This window comes from Dama dama, chromosome 13 (assembly GCF_033118175.1).
Source record: "Dama dama isolate Ldn47 chromosome 13, ASM3311817v1, whole genome shotgun sequence".
In the NCBI taxonomy this organism is placed as follows: Eukaryota; Metazoa; Chordata; class Mammalia; order Artiodactyla; family Cervidae; genus Dama; species Dama dama.
In genome coordinates this window covers 16,554,198-16,573,632 of record NC_083693.1, presented here as the reverse complement: position 1 = coordinate 16,573,632, position 19,435 = coordinate 16,554,198, and the positions used below count along the sequence as shown (strand labels likewise).

At 38.9% G+C, this 19,435-nt stretch overlaps 2 protein-coding genes across 6 annotated transcripts in view; one reads left to right on the top strand and one right to left on the bottom strand.

The window, feature by feature from the left end:
* TTC23 (tetratricopeptide repeat domain 23) overlaps positions 1-15,293 on the bottom strand; it is a 148,644-nt gene extending 133,351 nt beyond the window's left edge. Inside the window, exons 1-2 of one of the 3 annotated variants that reach the window (XM_061158602.1) lie at positions 15,164-15,293; positions 13,751-14,183 (exon numbers count right to left, since the gene is read on the bottom strand). The gene's annotated coding sequence lies outside the window, so the exon portion shown is untranslated. Of the gene's footprint in view, positions 1-13,750; positions 14,184-15,163 lie in introns of those variants that run through there. The other 2 variants (XM_061158605.1, XM_061158606.1) reach the window with 2 other exon arrangements.
* A 564-nt stretch (positions 15,294-15,857) lies between these two features.
* The window catches only part of LRRC28 (leucine rich repeat containing 28), a 197,992-nt gene continuing 194,414 nt past the window's right edge, over positions 15,858-19,435 (top strand). For all 3 annotated transcript variants that reach the window (XM_061158596.1, XM_061158597.1, XM_061158595.1), the window contains exon 1: positions 15,858-15,953. The gene's annotated coding sequence lies outside the window, so the exon portion shown is untranslated. The remainder of the gene's footprint in view (positions 15,954-19,435) is intronic.

Genomic DNA, 19,435 nt, shown 5'->3' with positions numbered 1-19,435 from the left:
TCTACTTCTAGGTATACACCCAAGAGAACTAAAAGCACATGCACATAAAACCGTGTAAACATCTTCATGGCACTATTATTTGTAACAGCTAAAAACTGAAAGTAGTATAAATGTTTATCAACTTTAGAGTGGATAAAACCAAACAATGTCCATACAATGGAATATTATTTAGTAATAAAAATGAGTGAGAATGGAACTGATTAAGATGGTGGAGTGAAACTGAAAATCACTCAGTCGTGTCTGACTCTTTGCTACCCGGTATTCTCCAGGCCAGAATACTGGAGTGTGTAGCCTTTCCCTTCTCCAGGGGATCTTCCCAGGGATTGAACCCAGGTCCCCGCATTGCAGGCAGATTCTTTACCAGCTGAGCCACAAGAGGACACAAAACTCACCTCCACCCATAAATATATCAAAAATACATCTAAATGTGGATGATTCTGACTGAAAATTAACTGGAGACTGGCAAAAATACTCCTATATAAGCAAGCCTATAAGAAAGATGCACACTGAATCAGGAAAGAAGAGAAGACATGAAATCAAGTCGGTACCCGTGCCCTTGAAAGGAGATTCAGAGGAAAAGGGAGATCACGTGAGTAGCAATCCTCCCTGGGGTGTTCATGGTTTGAGCAACAATATTGGGTGTCCCAGCCTTGGGGTCTGACACGGGGAAGGTAAGTCCCCACAGCTGGTTGGAGGACCGCTGGGACTAAGAGGAGGGCTGTGGGAAGCCTGAACTCCACTCACGAGGACGGGATGCCCACTTGCTCGCTCCCAAGGCACAGCAGAGGAGGGCTGTGCAAGTGCCTGGCTGGTTTCCCATGACCAGCCTGAGCTGAGTGAACATTCCAGTCTTGCTCTGGAGCCTAGCTGTGATACACAGACTTGGCTTAGACTTGAAGAACCATCGAGAAGGATGGGGCAGCCACTGTCTGTGCTGAAAAAGGAAGCTCATCAGAAGAGCCCCGTCTCTGTCTGCGGCTGGACCACCACAGCTCACACCCTGACACGTGCTGAGAGCCCACACAGGCCTGCCTGCTCTGTGGGGCATCCATCTTCACACTGCAACAGGGGTGGTAGAGGCTGTGGGGAGGGCCCAGCTGTCACAGACCAAGGACGCTTGGGCCTGAAGTGGCACGGGAGCACGGCCTCGGGCAGGCATTCCTGCTGCTCACACAGGCAGTTCATCAAACAGCAGTCCAGATATCTGACCCCAGCTGGATGGCCACAGCCCTTGCCCTGACACGCCGAGTGACCGCACCAGCCCCTCTTGTTCCAGTGCAGCTCCCGTCTGGGGCAAGAGTGCCAGTGCTGGGAGGGAGGAGAGCAGACACCTGAAGGGAACTGAGGCAGCTTGGACCTGAGCCTCGAGGTTTGTGCTCCAGCAACTTAAGACCTTCTCCTGCCTTCAGTACGCTGGGGAAAGTCACTGAGCTGAGGGGAGGCCTCAGCTCACAGCTGGCTCTGACTCTAGCCACTCCGTTTCTAGTCCAACCTCCTACCAAGATGAGAGCTGCCAGTTCACCCTGAGCAAAGACATGACTTCTGTTCATGCCAAATCCAGCTCTCCCAACATAGCCACCAGGGACAGGCAGACTGCAGAGGGATGCTCCCACATAAGGCCACCCCTTCAAGACTGAAATAGGTAACTGTTTCACCTAATTTCATAGAAACAGAGAAGTTAGATAAAATGAGAGGACAGGGGTATTCGTTATAATTGAAAGAGAAAGAGAAAATCCTTGAAAAAACTACAAGAGAAACAAATATAAACAGTTCACCATATAAAGAATTTGAAGCATTGGTAATGTTAGGTAGGAAGTTAGACAAGAGCGACAAGAGGGTGGCCTGGCTAAAAGAGATGCAGGCTGATCTCTAAAACCATCCCAGACACACCCAGGAGAGCTCACAGATATGCTACAAAAATAACCATAGAGACTTTTCCAACTCCTGCACATGGGCCCTAGGCACACAGTGGATACAAAATAAGCACAGGGGCTTCTCCAAGTAATCTTAGGCAACAAGGAACCCATTAAGGATTTATAAAAACTCTATATTTGATTATAACAGATGTAAACTGAATTGTGGGAAGACATAAACAACACAGACTGCTGTTATATAACTTACAACTGTTAATCAGCCTTGAGCACATGCCCACTTGCACTCCATTTCATTGATTGGTTACGGGTACAAGCCCTATTTTGCACAGGGCATAGCCAAAAGGAAGAGTCTGGAAGTAAAAAAACAAGGAAGCCAAGAGAGAAAAAAAGATTTCTTTGGGGCCAGCCTCTTCCCATGTCTTGGGAGTGTCTGTCTAACAGAATATCTGTCTGCTTGAGCTGAACTGAGATGTTAACTTGTGTGTTGTTTTAACCCTTTAAGTTTGTTGTTCCAAATTTTTGTTGCAACAAGGCAAGAACTGAGGAACAGAAATAAACTGACCTGGTAGTAATGAGAATTATAACTGAATAAAGAATAGATGAACACATGAGAATTTTAACAAGGAACAAAAAAATATTTTAAAAACCCATCAGAACTGAAGAGTACAATAACTGAAATGAAAGACACGCTAGAAGGAATTAAGAGACTGCATGATACAGAAGAAAGTGCAAGTGATCTGGAAGAGAGGATAAAGTAAACCACCCAATCAAAATAGCAAAAATAACAAAAGATTCATAAAATGAGAAAAATTTAAGGGATCTTTGGGATAATAATCATGCTACCAATGTTCCCATAACAGGGTTCCCAGAAGGAGAAGAGAGAGAGAAGCGGATTGAAGATTTATTTCATGAAATTATAGCTGGAAACTTTCCAAACCTGAAGGAAACAGATATCCAAATACAGGAAGCACAGAGGGTGACAAACAAGATGAACCCAAATAGACTGATACCAAGAAATGAACCACATGGACCACAGCCATGAGCCATGCCATGTAGGGCCACCCAAGACGGACAGGTCATGGTGGAGAGTTCTCACAAAACATGGTCCACAGGACAAGGGAATGGCAAACCACTTCAGTATCCTTGCCGTGAGAACCCCATGAACAGTATGAAAAGGCAAAAAGATACGACACTGAAAGATGAACTCCCCAGTTGATGGGTGCCCAATATGCTACTGGAGATCAGTGAAGAAATAACTCCAGAAAGAATGAAGAGATGGAGCCAAAGCAAAAACAACACCCAGTTGTGGATGTGATTGGTGATGGAAGTAAAGTCTGATGCTGTAAAGAGCAGTATTGCATAGGAACCTGGAATGTTAGGTCCATGAATCAAGGTAAATTGGAAGTGGTCAAACAGGACATGGCAAGAGTAAAAATAGACATTTTAGGAGTCAGCAAACTAAAATGGACTGGAATGGGTGAATTTAACTCAGATGACCATTATATATACTACTGTGGGCAAGAATCCCTTAAAAGAAATGAAGTAGCCATCATAGAGTCCAAAATGCAGTCCGAAATGTCTGAAAAGTCCGAAACGCAGTCCAACAAAAGAGTTCAAAAAGTTTGAAATGCAGTATTTGGGTGCGATCTCAAAAATGACAGAAGGATCTCTGTTTGTTTTTAAGGCAAACCATTCAATATAACAGTAATCCAAGTCTATGCCCTGACCAGTAATGCTGAAGAAGCTGCAGTTGAATGGTTCTATGAAGACCTACAAAGACCTTCTAGAACTAACACCCAAAAAAGATATCCTTTTCATTATAGGGGACTGGAATGCAAAAGTAGGAAGTCAAGAAATACTTTGAGTAATAGACAAATTTGGCCTTGAAGTACAGAATGAAGCAGGGCAAAGGTTTATAGAGTTTTGATAAGAGAATGCACTGGTCATAGCAAACATCCTCTTCCAACAATACAAGAGAAGACTCTACACATGGACATCACCAGATGGTCAATACCAAAATCAGACTGATTATACTTTTTGCAGCCAAAGATGGAGAAGCTCTATACAGTTAGCAAAAACAAGAATGGGAGCCGACTGTGACTCTGATCATGAACTCCTTATTGCCAAATTTAGACTTAAATTGAAGAAAGCAGGGAAAACCACTGAACAATTCAGGTATGACCTGAATTTAGGTATGACCTAAATTAAATCCCTTATGATTATACAGTGGAAGTGACAACTAGATTCAAGGGATTAGATCTGACAGACAGAATGCCTGAAGAACTATGGATGGAGGTTTCTGACAATGTACAGGAGGTAGTGATCAAGACCATCCCCAAGAAAGGAAAAATGGTTGTCTGAGGAGGCCTTACAAATAGCTATGAAAAACAAGAGAAGCGAAAGGCAAAGGAGAAAAGGAAAGATATACCCATTTGAATGCAGAGTTCCAAAGAATAGCCAGGAGAGATAAGAAAGCCTTCCTCAGTGATCAATGCAAAAAAATAGAGGAAAACAATAGAATGGGAAAGACTAGAGATCTCTTCAAGAAAATGAGAGATACCAAGGGAATTTTTCATGCAAAGATAAGCACAATAAAGGAAGAAACAGTATGGACCTAACAGAAGCAGAAGATGTGATGAAGAGGTGGCAAGAATACACAGAAGAACTATACAAAAAAGATCTTCACAACCCAGATAATCATGATGGTGTGATCACTCACCTAGAGCCAGACATGCTGGAATGCAAAGTCAAGTGGGCCTTAGGAAGCATCACTACAAACAAAGCTAGTGGAGGTGATGGAATTCCAGTTGAGCTATTTCAAATCCTTAAAGATGATGCTGTGAAAGTGCTGCACTCAATATGTCAACACATTTGGAAAACTTAGCAGTGGCCACAGGACTGGAAAAGGTCAGTTTTCATTCCAATCCCAAGGAAAGGCAATGCCAAAGAATGCTCAAACTACCGCACAATTGCACTCATCTCACATGCTAGCAAAGTAATGCCAAAATTCTCCAAGCCACGTTTCAATAGTACGTGAACCATGAACTTTCAGATGTTCAAGCTGGATTTGGAAAAGGCAGAGAAACCAGAGATCAAACTGTCAACATCTGTAGGATCATGGAAAAAGAGAGTTCCAGAAAAACATCAACTTCTGCTTATTCACTATGACAAAGACTTTGACTGTGTGGATCACAAGAAACTGTGGAAAATTCTGAAAGAGATGGGAATACCAGACCACCTGACCTGCTTCCTAAGAAATCTGTATACAGGTCAAGAAGCAATAGTTAGAACTAGACATGGAACAACAGACTGGTTCCAAATTGGGAAAAGGAGTACATTAAGGCTGTATATTGTCACCCTGCTTATTTAACTCATATGCAGAGTACACTATGAGAAACGCTGGGCTGGAGGAAGCCAAAGCTGGAATCAAGATTGCTGGGAGAAATATCAATAACCTCATATACGCAGATGACACCACAATTATGGCTGAAAGCAAAAAAGAACTAAAGAGACTTTTGATGAAAGTGAAAGAGGAGAGTGGAAAAAGTTGGCTTAAAGCTGAACATTAAGAAAACTAAGATCATGGCATTTGGTACCATCACTTCATGGCAAATATAAGGGGAAATAGGGAAACAGTGGCAGACTTTATTTTGTTGGGCTCCAAAATCACTTCATATAGTGACTGCAGCCATGAAATTAAAAGATGCTTGTTCCTTGAAAGAAAAGTTATGACCAACCTAAGCAGCATATTAAAAAGCAGAGACATTACTTTGCCAACAAAGGTCCATCTAGTCAAAGGTATGGTTTTTCCAGTAGTCATGTATGGATGTGAGAGTTGGACTATAAAGAAAGCTGAGTGCCAAAGAATTGATGCTTTTGACCTGCGGTGCTGGAGAAAACTCTTGAGAGTCCCTTGGACTGCAAGGAGATCCAACTAGTCCATCCTAAAGGAAATCAGTCCAGAATACTCATTGGCGGGATTGATGCTGAAGCTGAAACTCCAATACTTTGGCCATCTGATGCGAAGAACTGACTCATTGTAAAAGACCCTGATGCTGGGAATGATTGAAGGTGGGAGGAGAAAGGGATGACAGAGGATGAGATGGTTGAATGGCATCACCGACTCAATGGGCATATTTTTGAATAAACTCCAGGAGTTGGTAATAGACAGGGAGACCTGGTGTGCTGCAGTCCAGGGGGTTGCAAAGAGTCAGACACAACTGAGTGACTGAACTGAACCGAAGAAATATTATGACTAAAATGGCAAAATTTAAAGAGAGAATATTAAAGGCAGCAGGAAAAAAAACAAAGAGTCATATACAGGGGAACCCTCCATAAGATTATCACTTAATTTTTCTATAGAAACTTTGCAGGCCAGAAGGAAGTGGTGTCATATGCTCAAAGTGCTGAAAGGGAAACATTCTGTATCCTAGGATACTCTATTCAGTAAGAATAGCATTTAGAATTGAAGGAGAGATAAAGAACTTCTAAGAGAAGCAAAAACTGAAAAAATTTATCAATACTAAAGCTACCCTCTTAAAAGAAATGTACAAAGATCTTCTTTAGGTGGAAAAGAAAATGTTACAAGAAGTAAGAAACTAAAGTCAGAATCACTCAGTCCTGTCCAATTGTTTGTGACCCCATGGTCAGGGGTTGCCAGGCTCCTTTGTCTATGGAATTCTCTAGGCAAGAATAGTGGAATGGATAGCCACTCCCTTCTCCTGGGGATCTTCCCAAACCAGGGATCCAAACTTGGTCTCCTGCATTGCAGGCAGATTCTTTACCGACTGAGCCACCAGGGAAGCCCAAGAATCTATAGGAAAGGAAAAATGTCACTAGTTGAATACCAACCACTTAAATAAGGTAGTATGAAAATCAAAAGAGAGAAAAATTGCAAAATCAACCACAATGATAATAATCAGTAAAAGGATAAAAATGAAGATGTAAAATATGACATCAAAAGTAAAAATTTTCAAGTGGATGGAGAGTAAAAAATGTAGATCTTGTAGAATGCATTTGAACTTAAAGGACTAGCTTTAAAAAAACATATCGATATAGTTATAGGTTAATACCTATAGGTAACCGCAAATAAAAACCTATAGATACACAAAAACTAGAGAGGAATACAAGTGTACCACTAAAGAAAATCATCAAACTACAAAGGAAGTAATAAAAAAAAGAAAACGAAGAAATAAACAGAGAACTACAAACAACTGGAAAAGAATTAATAAAATAGGAATAAGTACATACCTATCAATGATGATTTGAAATGTCAATGGACTAAATGCTCCAATCACAAGACATAGTGACTGATGATAACAAAACAAGATCCATCTATATGCTGCTTATAAGAGACTCAGTTGAGAGCAAAAGACACACACAGACTGAAAGCGAGCAAATGGAAAAAGTTACTTCATGCACATGGAAATCACGAGAGTGGAGACAGTAAAACTCATATCAGACAAAATAGATTTAAAAACAAAGTCTATAAAAAAGATAAAGAATGGTATCAGATAATGATAAAGTGAAAAGTAAAAAAAGAGGATATCACACTTCTTAACATATATGCGTCCAACTCAGAAGCACCTGAATATATAAAGCAAATATTAAATGACATCAAGGGAGAAATTGACAATAATACAATAATAGGAGGGGATTTTAACACCCCACATACACCAATGGACAGATTATCCAGACAGAAAATCACCAGGGCAACAGTGGTCTTAAATGACACAACAGACAAGTTGATTTTTAGAGATATCTAACAGGATGTTCACGTGTGCATGTTCAGTTGCTCAATCAAGTACAACTCTTTGTGATCCCATGGACTGTAAGCTGTGTGGCTCCTCTGTCCATGGAATTTTCCAAGCAAGAATACTGGATTGGGTTGTCATTTCCTAACTTCAGGGGATCTTCCTGACTCAGGGATCAAACACATCTCCTGCATCTCCTGTACTGGTAGGCAGATTCTTTACCACTGAGCCACCTGGGAAGCCCCATCTACAGGCCATTCCAACCTCAAACAGCAGAATACACATTCTTTTCAAGTGTGCATGAAATGTTCTCCGAGATGATCATAAACTAGGCCACAAAACAAGTTTCCACAAATTTAAAATGATAGAAACTATATCAAGCATTTCCCTGATCACAATGGTATGAAACTATAAATTGTTACAGGAAGAACAATGGGAAAAGCACAGGCCTGTGGAGGTCAAACAACACAGTACTAAAACTCCCACCTCTCTTATGTTTACTGCATTGGCAGGGGGGTGCTTTACCACTAGAGCCTCCTGGGAAGCCCAGTCACTAGTAGTGATATTGAGTTTGTAATAAAAAAAAAACTCCCAAGAAACCAAAGTCCAGGACTGAGTGGTTTCACAGGGGAATTCTGCCAAACATATAAAAAGAGCTAATACTCATTCTTCTCAAACTATACCAAAAAATTTAGGGGGGCAGAACACTCCCAAATTCATTCCTTGAGGCTGCCATTACCTTTGTACCAAAACTAGACAAGGATAATACAAAAATGGAAAATGACAAACCAATATTTTTGATGAAAATAGATCTAAAAAGCCTTAACAAAATATTAGCAAGCCAAATTCAACAATATATAAAAAGTATCATATACCATGATCAAGTGAGATTTATTCCAGGGATGTAAGGATGGTTCAATAATTAGAAATCAATCAATATAATATACCACATTAATAAAAGAAAGGATAAAAATCACAGGACAATCTCAATAGAGAGAGAAAAAAGCATTTGACACAATTCAACATTCTTTCATGGTAAAAACTCTCATCAAGGTTTTTATAGAGTTAGCATATCTCAACATAATGAGGTCATTTATGACAAACTCACAGCTAACATACTCATTGGGGAAAAACTCAAAGTATTTCCTATAAAATTAACAAGACAAAGATGTTCACTCTAACCACCTCTACGTAACATAGTATCAGAAGCTCTAGGCACACCAATCAGAGAAGAAAAAAAAATAAAAGGCATCTAAATTGGAAGGGAAGAAGTAAAACTGTCACTATTTTCAGATGACATGATACTATACATAGACAACACTTTTTAGTGTCCACCAAAAGAACTAATAAATGAATTCAGCAAAGTTGCATGATATAAGGTTAATATACAGAAATCTGTTGTTTTTGTATATACTTATAATGAACTATCAGAAGGAGAAAGAAAATAATTCCACTTAAAATTGCATTAAAAAGAATAAAATACAAAAGAATTAAATTAACCAAAATGGTAAAAGACCTAAACTCTGAAAACTATAAAACAACAATGTAGGAAATGAAAAGATATCGTGTGTTCTTGGATTCAAGGAATTGATACTGTTAAAATGTCCATACTACCCAAAGCAATCTCCACATTTTATGTAACATCCATCAAAATACCCATGAAATTTTTCACAGAATTAGAACAAATAATCCTGAAATATATATGGAACAACAAAAGATCCTAAATTGCCCAAGTAATCTTGAGAAAAGAAGAACCAAGCTAGAGGTATCACACTTCCTGATGTCAGACTACTACAAAGCTACAGTAATCAAAACAGCATGGTACTGGCAAAAACAGAATAGAGAGCCCCCAAAATAAACCCACACACTTATGGTCAGTTCACTGACAACAAAGGAGGCAAGACTATACAATGGAGAAAAGACAGTCTTTTCAGTAAGTGGTATTAGGGAAACTGGACAACTATGTGTAGAAAATGAGATTAGAACATGTCCTCACATTACACACAAAAATAAACTTACAATGAATTAAAGATCTAAAGGTAATACCTGAAACCATAAAACTTCTTAATTAAAGACAACTTACGCAGAATGCTCTTTGATGTAAATTGTAGCAATATTTTTTTGGATCTGTCTCCTCAAGTAAAAGAAATAAAAGCAGAAATAGACAAATGGAACCTAAATAAACTTGAAAACTTTTGCACAGCAGAGACAACCACTGACAAAATGAAAGATGAGCTACAGAATGGGAGAAAACATTTGCAAATGATATGATCAACAAGAGGTAACTATCTGAAATATATAATCAGCTCACATAACTCAGTATCACAAAACAAACAACCCAACTGAAAATGAGCATAAGAACTGAATAGACATTATTCCAAAGAAGACATACAGGCACATGAAAGGATGCACAACACTGTTAATCTTTAGAAAAATGCATATCAAATACACAATGAGATATCACCTTACACCTGTCAGAATGACTATCATCAAAAAGACCACAAATAACAAATGCTGGTGGGGATATGGAGGAAAAGGAATCTTATATATTATCGGTGAGAATGTAAATTTGTGCCGCTACTGTGAAAAGCAGTATGGAGGGTCCTCAAAAGACTAAAAATAGAACTACCATACGATCCAACAATAATTCCATTTATATATCTGAAGAAAACAGAACAAAATATACATGCACCCAATGTTCATAGCAGCATTATTTACAATAACCAAGATTTGGAAGCAACCATTAACAGATGAATACATAAAAAATTATGTTGTATGTATACACACAATGGATTATTACTCAGTCATAAAAAATAACGGAACTCAGCCACTTGCAACAACAAGGATGGACCTAGAGGTTATTATGCTGAGTAAAATAAGTCAAACAAAGACAAATATCATGCTATCACCTACATGTGGAATCTAAAAGATAAAAGAATTGCACAAATATAACAAAACAGAAACGGACTTAAAAACATAGAGAACAAACCAGTGGTTACCAGTGCAGAGGGGAAAGCGGGGAGGAGTGAGATATGGGTATGGGATTAAGAGATATAAACTACTATGTATCAAACAAGCAACAAGGATATATTGTACAGCACATAAAAATAAAGCCATTATTTTATAATAACTTTAAATGGAGTATAATCTATAAAAATCCTGAATCGCTATGTTGTATACTTGAAAACTAATATTCTAAATCAACTATACTTCAATAAAAAAACAAAAGGAATGAAGGACCAACACACACGACAACATGGTTAAGTCTCAAAAACCTTCTGCTGAGTGAAAGAAGCCAAATGCAAAACATCACATATTGTATGATTCCATCTGTATTAAATGTCCAGAAAAGGCAAGTCTATAGAGACAGAACATTTATTGATTGCCTGGGCTGGGGGTAAGAATGAGGAGTGCTTGCAAATGGGCATGAGGTATCTTTTTACAGTGATGGACATTTTTCTAAAATTGGAATGTGGTGCTAGCTATACAACTCTGTAAAATTTTCTTTAAAAAAATCAGAGTTATATCCTTAGAGTGAGTTTTATAGCATGTAAATGATACCTTACTGTTAAAAAATAGATATGAAACCACCATGCCTTTTTATATGCCATTCTGACTTTTAACAATAAATCTTCTAACTACAAGACTTTTATAAGATAGGGCAGGCAGCCCTTATCCACAAAAACAATATGACAGAGATTCCCAAAAGTTTGAAAACCAATCTTAATATTCAGGCTCTACACATAAATGAATCACATGGCATTAGTGCCTGACACCTAATAGGCCTCAATAAATGTTTACTGGATAGAAAATTAAACCATCTTTACAGTATGACTTTCCCCCAAACATATCATCCACTTGATAGATGAAATGCAGTTGATTAGGGCATTTTTCCCTTAAGAAAACTTCCATGAAACACCAACATCTGCAGGGAAAAAGTTGTCTTAGGTAGTCAGAATCATTTATTAGGCTATGATGAGATAAGATACTAACTCTTATGTGCTACAGACCCACTTGATTTAGTAGTGGGTGTAGATGGAGGTGGGGAGTGGGAATGTCTGATCCAGAGTCTCTCAAGAGACCTAGGTTGGCCAAGGTTTAACTATATATCAACAGGAGTCATGGCAGAGTAACAGAAATGGAAAAACTGTGCATGGGCTTTTCACTATCATTGCCCATACATGACCCAACTCACATGCACTAACATTTCATTTGCTCCCTAACTGCAAAGAGGGCTACATACCCAGGGAAGTAAATGGAATACTTGGTGAACATTGCAGTCTGCCGCATCTGCCATCAAGGGGCCTTATCTCAGGATTCTTTTCCACAGCTAGAGACAACCTCCTCCATCTAACTGATTAAGAACCACTAATCAAGAATTTAAGATTGATGACCTTCAGATTCTTTGAAGCAAATTCTGAAGCAGGAGACAAACATTCTGCTTGGTATCGCCGAAGCACTTTGCTTTTTGGAGAGGAGGTGGTCCTTGATTCACTCTTTTTTTTTTTGCCCACTACTAGAAGGATACCATCTGGTACATGGTAGCAGTTCATGGAGTATATGGAATTGAATTTTGTCTCAGAGAAACAGGTCAGGTGAAAGCCTACAGTCTGAGTACAAATATCTCCCATCTTCCCAGGGTATTCTTCAGTCACAACTTTTATTTGGTTGACATTCCCTCAGTTCAGTTAAATAGAACCAAGAAACGCAGGTAAATTCTGAGGGAAAAGGAGCAAAAACTGATGCAATGTAAACAATCACTTTTACTGTTTTATAGCACCACAACTATCACCTCATCTATAAATAATATCTTGTTATAAATTATACATAATAATAAATAATGTAAAAATTTATATTAGTAGTGCTAAACAAAAAATAAGATCAATGAAAGAAAGAAATGCATCAAGATTTATGTTATTCAACCATGTGATGGTATTTGGAGAAAATGTCTCATGAGGCTGCTACCAATCTATATTCCATTATTTATAGTATTAATATTTTAGCCCCTTAGCTTCTGGTCTCTGTTCTTGAAATGTCATTCTTATCTTTTTCAAATATTACCTTTAAAATCCAGGACCAAGCTCCTTAATTCTGGCAATTTTGACTTTCTGTGTAACATTCTCATGCTTTTTTCTTTTTTGAAAATTAAAACAAGATCCCCAAATGAAACTTCTGTTGCCTCAGAGTTAATTATTCTTTATGCTGCACATATTTGCTAACAACTCAAACACTACCTGGGATGCTATTTCTTTTCTGACTGAAATTTCTACAAAATTTCTACTGAAATTTTGCCCATTGCTCAAGCCCCAAATGGGTCTTAACCCCACCGTGAAATTCTCCCTGAATATTTCTGCTCTACTGGCTTAAGCACCTGAAGAACGTATGGTCTGCAACAGTCATCTATGCCCCAAGAACTATCCAGAAGTCTTCATTAAACTTCATTAAACTTTTTGAGTCTCCTTCTCCCAGGTAGATAGAGTATGAGCTTCTTTAGAGACTGTATTTCATTATTTTATATCCCCATATATGGATTAATAAAGGACACTCTTTGTTTATTGCATACCTAGTCTTGAGTTAGGCCTTGTAGAGGAATAAATGTGCCAGTAGGTATATTTATTAGCTGAATTAATGTTTGAAGAATCATTAAGTTTCTATATTTTGGAATTTTACATTGGGCTGGATTTTTTTTAAATGCTGCTATTCCAAATTAAGCTTTAATATACATCATCCTCACTTATCAGTATTTCCAGAATTTATATTTTAGTTTTAGTGACAATATCATTCTTGAAAATATAAATGCTGGACTTGGTTTTTGAGAATTTATCCTTACATTCATCACCTTCTGATTCTATTTCATATGCCAAAATTATGTTTTCCCTTGTCATTAGCAGATTTATCCCTAGATCTCCAAATCTACATTTATACACAAAACTTGGGTCCAAAGATGATATCTTTTAACAGCTGGATTGCCTATTATGCTAGGTATAACAATATACAAACAAAAATATCTATTTCCCCTAATAATTACAATAACATTATTAAGTGTTCCTCTAAATCCATATTAATGCAATAATAAACCACAGATTCTTGGAGTATAAAATAATCTTTAGTAAATTTTATTACCTTGTTCTCTTTACCATTCCAAAATCCATTGCTAATCTGCGAATAATGTTCTTTATAAAAGAAAAACACCCTCTGAAAAACTTTCCTCCTGCCATTCTTGCATTATGCCAGCAGTTTATTTGCTTTTCCTTTGATATCTACGCCTTTAAAACTAGCAAAAGGAAAAAATCAGAAAAGTTTAACTCTCACATCTCTCACTGTGTCGTAAAATCCTTTGTCAATTACCCTGTGTGCTTGAGAGTTGTCCGTTTCTTTTTCGATCGAATTACACAGTTGTCTCCGCAGCCTGATTTACCAATTTGATCCACGCTGTACTGGTTTTATCAGTTTGGTGATTCTTTTTACAGATTGAGCACCATGATAGAAGTCTAAAGTTGGGCAATTCCAGGCTAAATTGGAGCAGTCTTTTCCCGTAAAGCGACCTGGTACCACACTAAATTCCAGGGAGAATGAATGATAGATTATGCACCAATAGGGAGTGGAGAAGAGTATTTTGTCTAAGTTTGCAAACCAATCCTTGGGAGCCAGAGGTAGGAATTTTAAAACGGGGGTTGGTCTTTTCCTTGGAATTTTCTTAAAGTGGTATCACTGCCTGTTGATGTTAAAGTTTACCAAAGACTGCCAAATTACTGGTTTGGATTAGAGGATTCCTCTCGCCCCCCCTTGTTTTGAGTGAGGCAAAATGTGAAACTGGCACTTGACAAATTCAGACAACTTTTAAGAGTGTCCATAGGATAATATGGGCTTCCGAGGTGGCCCAGTGGTAAAGAATCTGCCTGCGATTCTGAAAACGCAGGTTCGATCACTATGTGGGGAAATGGCAACCCACTCCAGTATTCTTGCCTGGAAAATTCCGTGGACAGAGGAGCCTGGCCGGCTATAGTGGGTGGGGGGGCAGAGTCCGACACCAGTGAGCAGGGCACACATAGGATAATATACTAATACAAAGAATCACATGGCTACTTTTGTGTCAGTTTCAGAAGGCAGAAGTTATTTTGCCATAGGTGTTATTTTTGCTTAATGTAAGTCTGCTTTGCAGGTTATCTCTAACAGTAACTAAGTAAACCAATATAAATCTATATAGTCAAGATTGCTTGACAATGAACCAGTAGTTTAATCAGCATCAAGCTTTTCAAAGAATAAATAACATTGGTTTCTTGAGAGGAAGTTTTTTTAAAAACTTCATTTCAGAAGAAACGTTGTCACACTAACAAGCAAGGAACTTTAAAAAGTATTTTTTTTGCTGTTTCCTAACAATGCTTGGATTTTTCTCTCTCTCTTTTTTTTTTTCCCTTTTTACCAGCATGAAAGATTTTTCCTTTTATGACTCTTTCTGCTGACACGGGAATATTATTAAATATTTATTGATAGACTATTCAGTCATGCTAGGAACTGCCAGAGTACTTTACTTACTAAGTTGTTAGTGTCCTTTTAACGATCGTTTCTCGCAGCACACTTCAAGTATTTCAAGAGCAGAGACTAGGTTACTGCCTCAAGTTTGGAACGAACTTGCCAGCGCGCAGTGACTTCTTTTTATACTGTGCTTTAAGAAGCTTACTACTTGATCACTAACCTTGGCCACATTACAGAAAAACACCGGGTCTCAGTTTTTCATCCGTCAAACGAGTATAATAATAGTATCTGTGTCATAGGACTGCCATGAGTTAAGTGAGATAACCTGTGTACAGATCTTAGAACGTTGAGTGGTACACACTGGGTGTTATTCTTAATTTCTCAACGTATGTATTGAATAGGAGGACGAGTGCGTCAGTAAACGTAGGAACGAAAGAACTGATAAGTTACTGACGGTCCCTGAGGCCGGAGCCAGCTAAACCACCCTCTCAAAACTGAGCGCTAAACTCCATCTCAACGGTAACCCCTGAGGCTAGAGCCGGAAGCTAGGACCGGGTCGGAGGCGGGGCCAGTCGCAGAGAAGCCGCAGTTTTGACCAATAGGCACGCCGCTTGGAAAACGAGCATCTCGCTCGACCTATCGTAAGACGGCGACCACAGGGGCGTGTTATCGCGAGCTTCCTCTCCCGGGCTCGCTCCTCCCCCAAACCTCTAAAGAGAGGGTCCCGCCCCGCCCCGCCCCCTTTCGCTCGCGTCCCGCCCCGTCGCCGCCGACGCCCCGCCCCGCCTGCCGAGCCCGGGCTAGCCGTCCGGCGCCCCTCAGCTCGGGAGCGCTGGCTCCGCCGGCGGAGGTGAGTGTGGTGCTTCGGTGCTTCGGGTGCCTCACGTAGCAGTGCCCTCTGGCCCGGCCCCTGGCCAAGCAGGCCGAGCCTGGCAGAGGCGTCGGGCCGCAGCAAGTGGACCCCGGCCTGAGCGGGCCCACCCGGGCCTCGGGTAGCCACTACCGCCGGGCCCTCCTAGCCCTAGGTGGTCGCAGAATCCCTTCACTGGGTCTGTGAAATCCTTTCTACTAGTCTCGCTGCTTCCAAAGTCTAACGGCGAGAGTGCTTGGTTAACTCGGCAAAATGGCATGTGTTTTGCCTGACTTCTGCTAGTCTTCTCAGTACTGAGAAAATAACCTTAACAAACGCTTTTAATGTACGATTTTAATCCTCTAATCTCCAGTATTAGGAAGTTGGAGTGGGTATTCCACCGAGTTAAATACGGAAGTCAATCGAAGGTACTCCTTTCCCTTTAAAACACACCTGCTTAAAAATGTGTGGAATTTTCTTAAGGTGGAAAGGTTTGTTTGCTTTAAACAGTAATAGAGTGGATTGGTGTTTACCTGTCAGAAAACTCTTATGCAGATGCAGTTGTATACAGCTAATATTAAGTGTATCATTTGCTTTTAATTGTAGATAAGAGGTACTGAAGGGAGTATGTGTGAGAAAATTATCCTGTACTACCAATGAATGCATTTGGAACACCATTACCATTATTTATTATTGACAGCTTTCAGATTTCATTTGTGTAGACTTCATCTACTAAACTGCATTTTAACAGAGTGTAATGACGTTTTTAAAGCAGTCAATCCCAACCATCTCTGCAGGATTAGAAGGAGAGCCATCAGGTTATGCTGTATTCTCTTACTAGATCTAACCATCAAGGAGTGTGGGCTGTGCCTTGTGGTCTTAAATTTGTGTAAGCTTTGCCTTCCGTTTAAATAGTAATAGGAAGAAACACAGGTCCTGCTGAAGTTCATGGAAGGCTACACTGTAGACCAATGCACAGGCTTTGAAGTCGTTCAGTTGGGTTGGAATTCTGAGGAGTTGCTCTCTGAGAAAACTCAGTTTCCTCATCTATAAAACAGGCTAAATAACATATCGCAATGCAGAGTTTTAAAGATTGAGACATCAAAGCACATAGGAAACACTCAGCCTATAGTATCTACAAGTATGTAAGTATGACCTTAGATCAGAGATGAAAAAAAAGTCTACCTTGCAGTGTTACTCACATGCCCTACTTTCAGCAGTTCATCAGCTGTTTGAGGGCCTGCTTTGCTCTAGAAGCAGGTATACAAATGTGAAGAAAACAGCGGGATCTCTGCCCTCAGGAGCTCATGGTACAGTCTCTGGGCTAGATTGATAATAGATACATCAATAAATATAGAGATAATAAACTGTGGAGGGTTCTACAAAGAAAGAGGAAGAGAGAGTACTTTATTTGGGATGGAGATGTGATTTTTACATTGAAACCTGAAGGGTGTTGAGACAGTGTTTTCAAGGCTCAGAGGAGAGCAGCAAGTGATGTGAGGAGTGCAGAACTCAGAAGTACTAGAAAAGCCCAGGACTGGTGAAAAACTAGGAAGGGTGCTGCCAGGCTGAAGGAGTGGGTGGGACCAGGTTGTGAAGAGCCCTCAATACCTGGTAAGTTTGATTTTTCTAAATAAACTTTTGAAGGGTTTTTTTTTTCCTTAAGAATTCGTGTGACTAGGGAGTGAATTTACCTGAGAAAGAGAGGGAGACACAATTGGATTTGCTGTTTTAAAAGCTCCCTGCTAAGTAATTAATGTATTACAGAATGACTAAACACAGGGAGACCAGTAAAATATATGGCCAGGCAGGAGATGACTGGTTTTCTATTTTGGCAGATGGAGAAATGTGGATTGAATTGAGGTGTATTTTGGAGATGGAAACCATAGGCCTTGTGATGGATTGGAGGTGGTGGGTGGAATCATTCTTGACTTCAGGCTTTCCTGGTGTTTGGAACAACTGGGAGAGAATTGGATAGGTGATGAAAATTAAAAAAAAACTCTTATTTGAATGTGTTAAGTTTGAGGTGTTTCTGAGATAGCTAAACTGCTTCCAGTTTACCATTTAAGTGAATAATTACCTAGAAAACTTCCCTTTCCAAATAACAATCATCAACGTTATTTCTAGCCTCATTCTCCTTGCTTCATAGGGAGAGAATTAAGATGTGGAAAGATTATCTTGTTTAGAGTCATGTAATATGTCTCATAAAAATAGGTAAGTGAGTAGCTAGTATAAAAATGGGAAGGTATTGGACTCTCATGCTCCATTGGGGAGATTATTGAGTACTCCATATTCTCTGCCCTTTTATATAAAATAGCAGGTACTTTCCTATTAGGAATTAGAGTTTGGAAATAATAGAATATAAACAAAAAGTTACAAAACACTGCTTATTGAAAGCTTATGTTACTACGTTTGTGCTAATTTGGTGTCAATTCTCAGTGAAAATTTTTCTTAAGAAAAAACATTTTCTTTGAAAGGTTATTTTCCTTTGGAGAGTTTGAGGAAGGGTGCCCAAGTAAACGAGAGCAGAATCTTTGAACAAAAGCTCAATTTGTTTTTAGTGTTTTAGCATTTCCTTAGTATCTTGTAGAATCCTGTTGGTCTGTGTGTGCAAAGACTTCAGTCTGGACACCCTTCCCCACCCAAAGAAAAAAAATCCTTTATTCCCTTATGAGCTGCTTGACCTTGGGCAGATTATTGTAGCTCTGAGCTTGTTTCTTTTTGTGGTGATTGTGAAGTTTGTTTCTGCCCTGTGTCTAATTGATAAGATGGCAAATCTTATTTCTCTTCCTACCCATGTCAGTTTAGAGCTAGAAGGGAATTTAATCTGTTCTGGGTTCTGGCCCTTAGCAATAAATTGCTGTCTCCATTTTATATGTTAGGCAGCTGAAGCCCAGAGAGGTTGTAATAGAAAAGTACAGAATTCTTATTTCCTAGGGCAGTATTTCTTCTTTCATTGAAATAATAAAGTAAAACTATGTTCCCAGGCCTGTTTCTTTGCTACTTCTGATAATCTGCAAAGCTAAGAAGAAAGAAAAGAGGATGAGGAGAAAAGAAAGAAAATATTACAATATAGAACAATATTTAGATAGTAAGAAGTGCAGAAAATGAAGCTGTAAATGATCTAGTCATAGTTTATATATAGATTTAAATATTTTAAAAGTATTTTAAGTTAAAGACAAAATGAGGTAGGAAGGAAGGAAATGGCTTTGCTGTGTCTGATTTTTAAGCTCTTTCTTCAGTTATGTGTTATGAAACTGGTCTCTGTTCTCTTAGATAGGGATTCCTATCTCAATTTCAAGAACTATTTTTTCAAATAGGACTATTCTACTAAGTAGTAAATATTGTTTAAATAGAGTACTTTTTAAAATTAAATAGTTATTCATTTTAATCTTTTAAATATGTATGAAAATTTAGTTGCTATGAAATGAAAATGTAGGAATTGATGTATAACTCTTTTTAATGTCTGCAAATAGCTATAT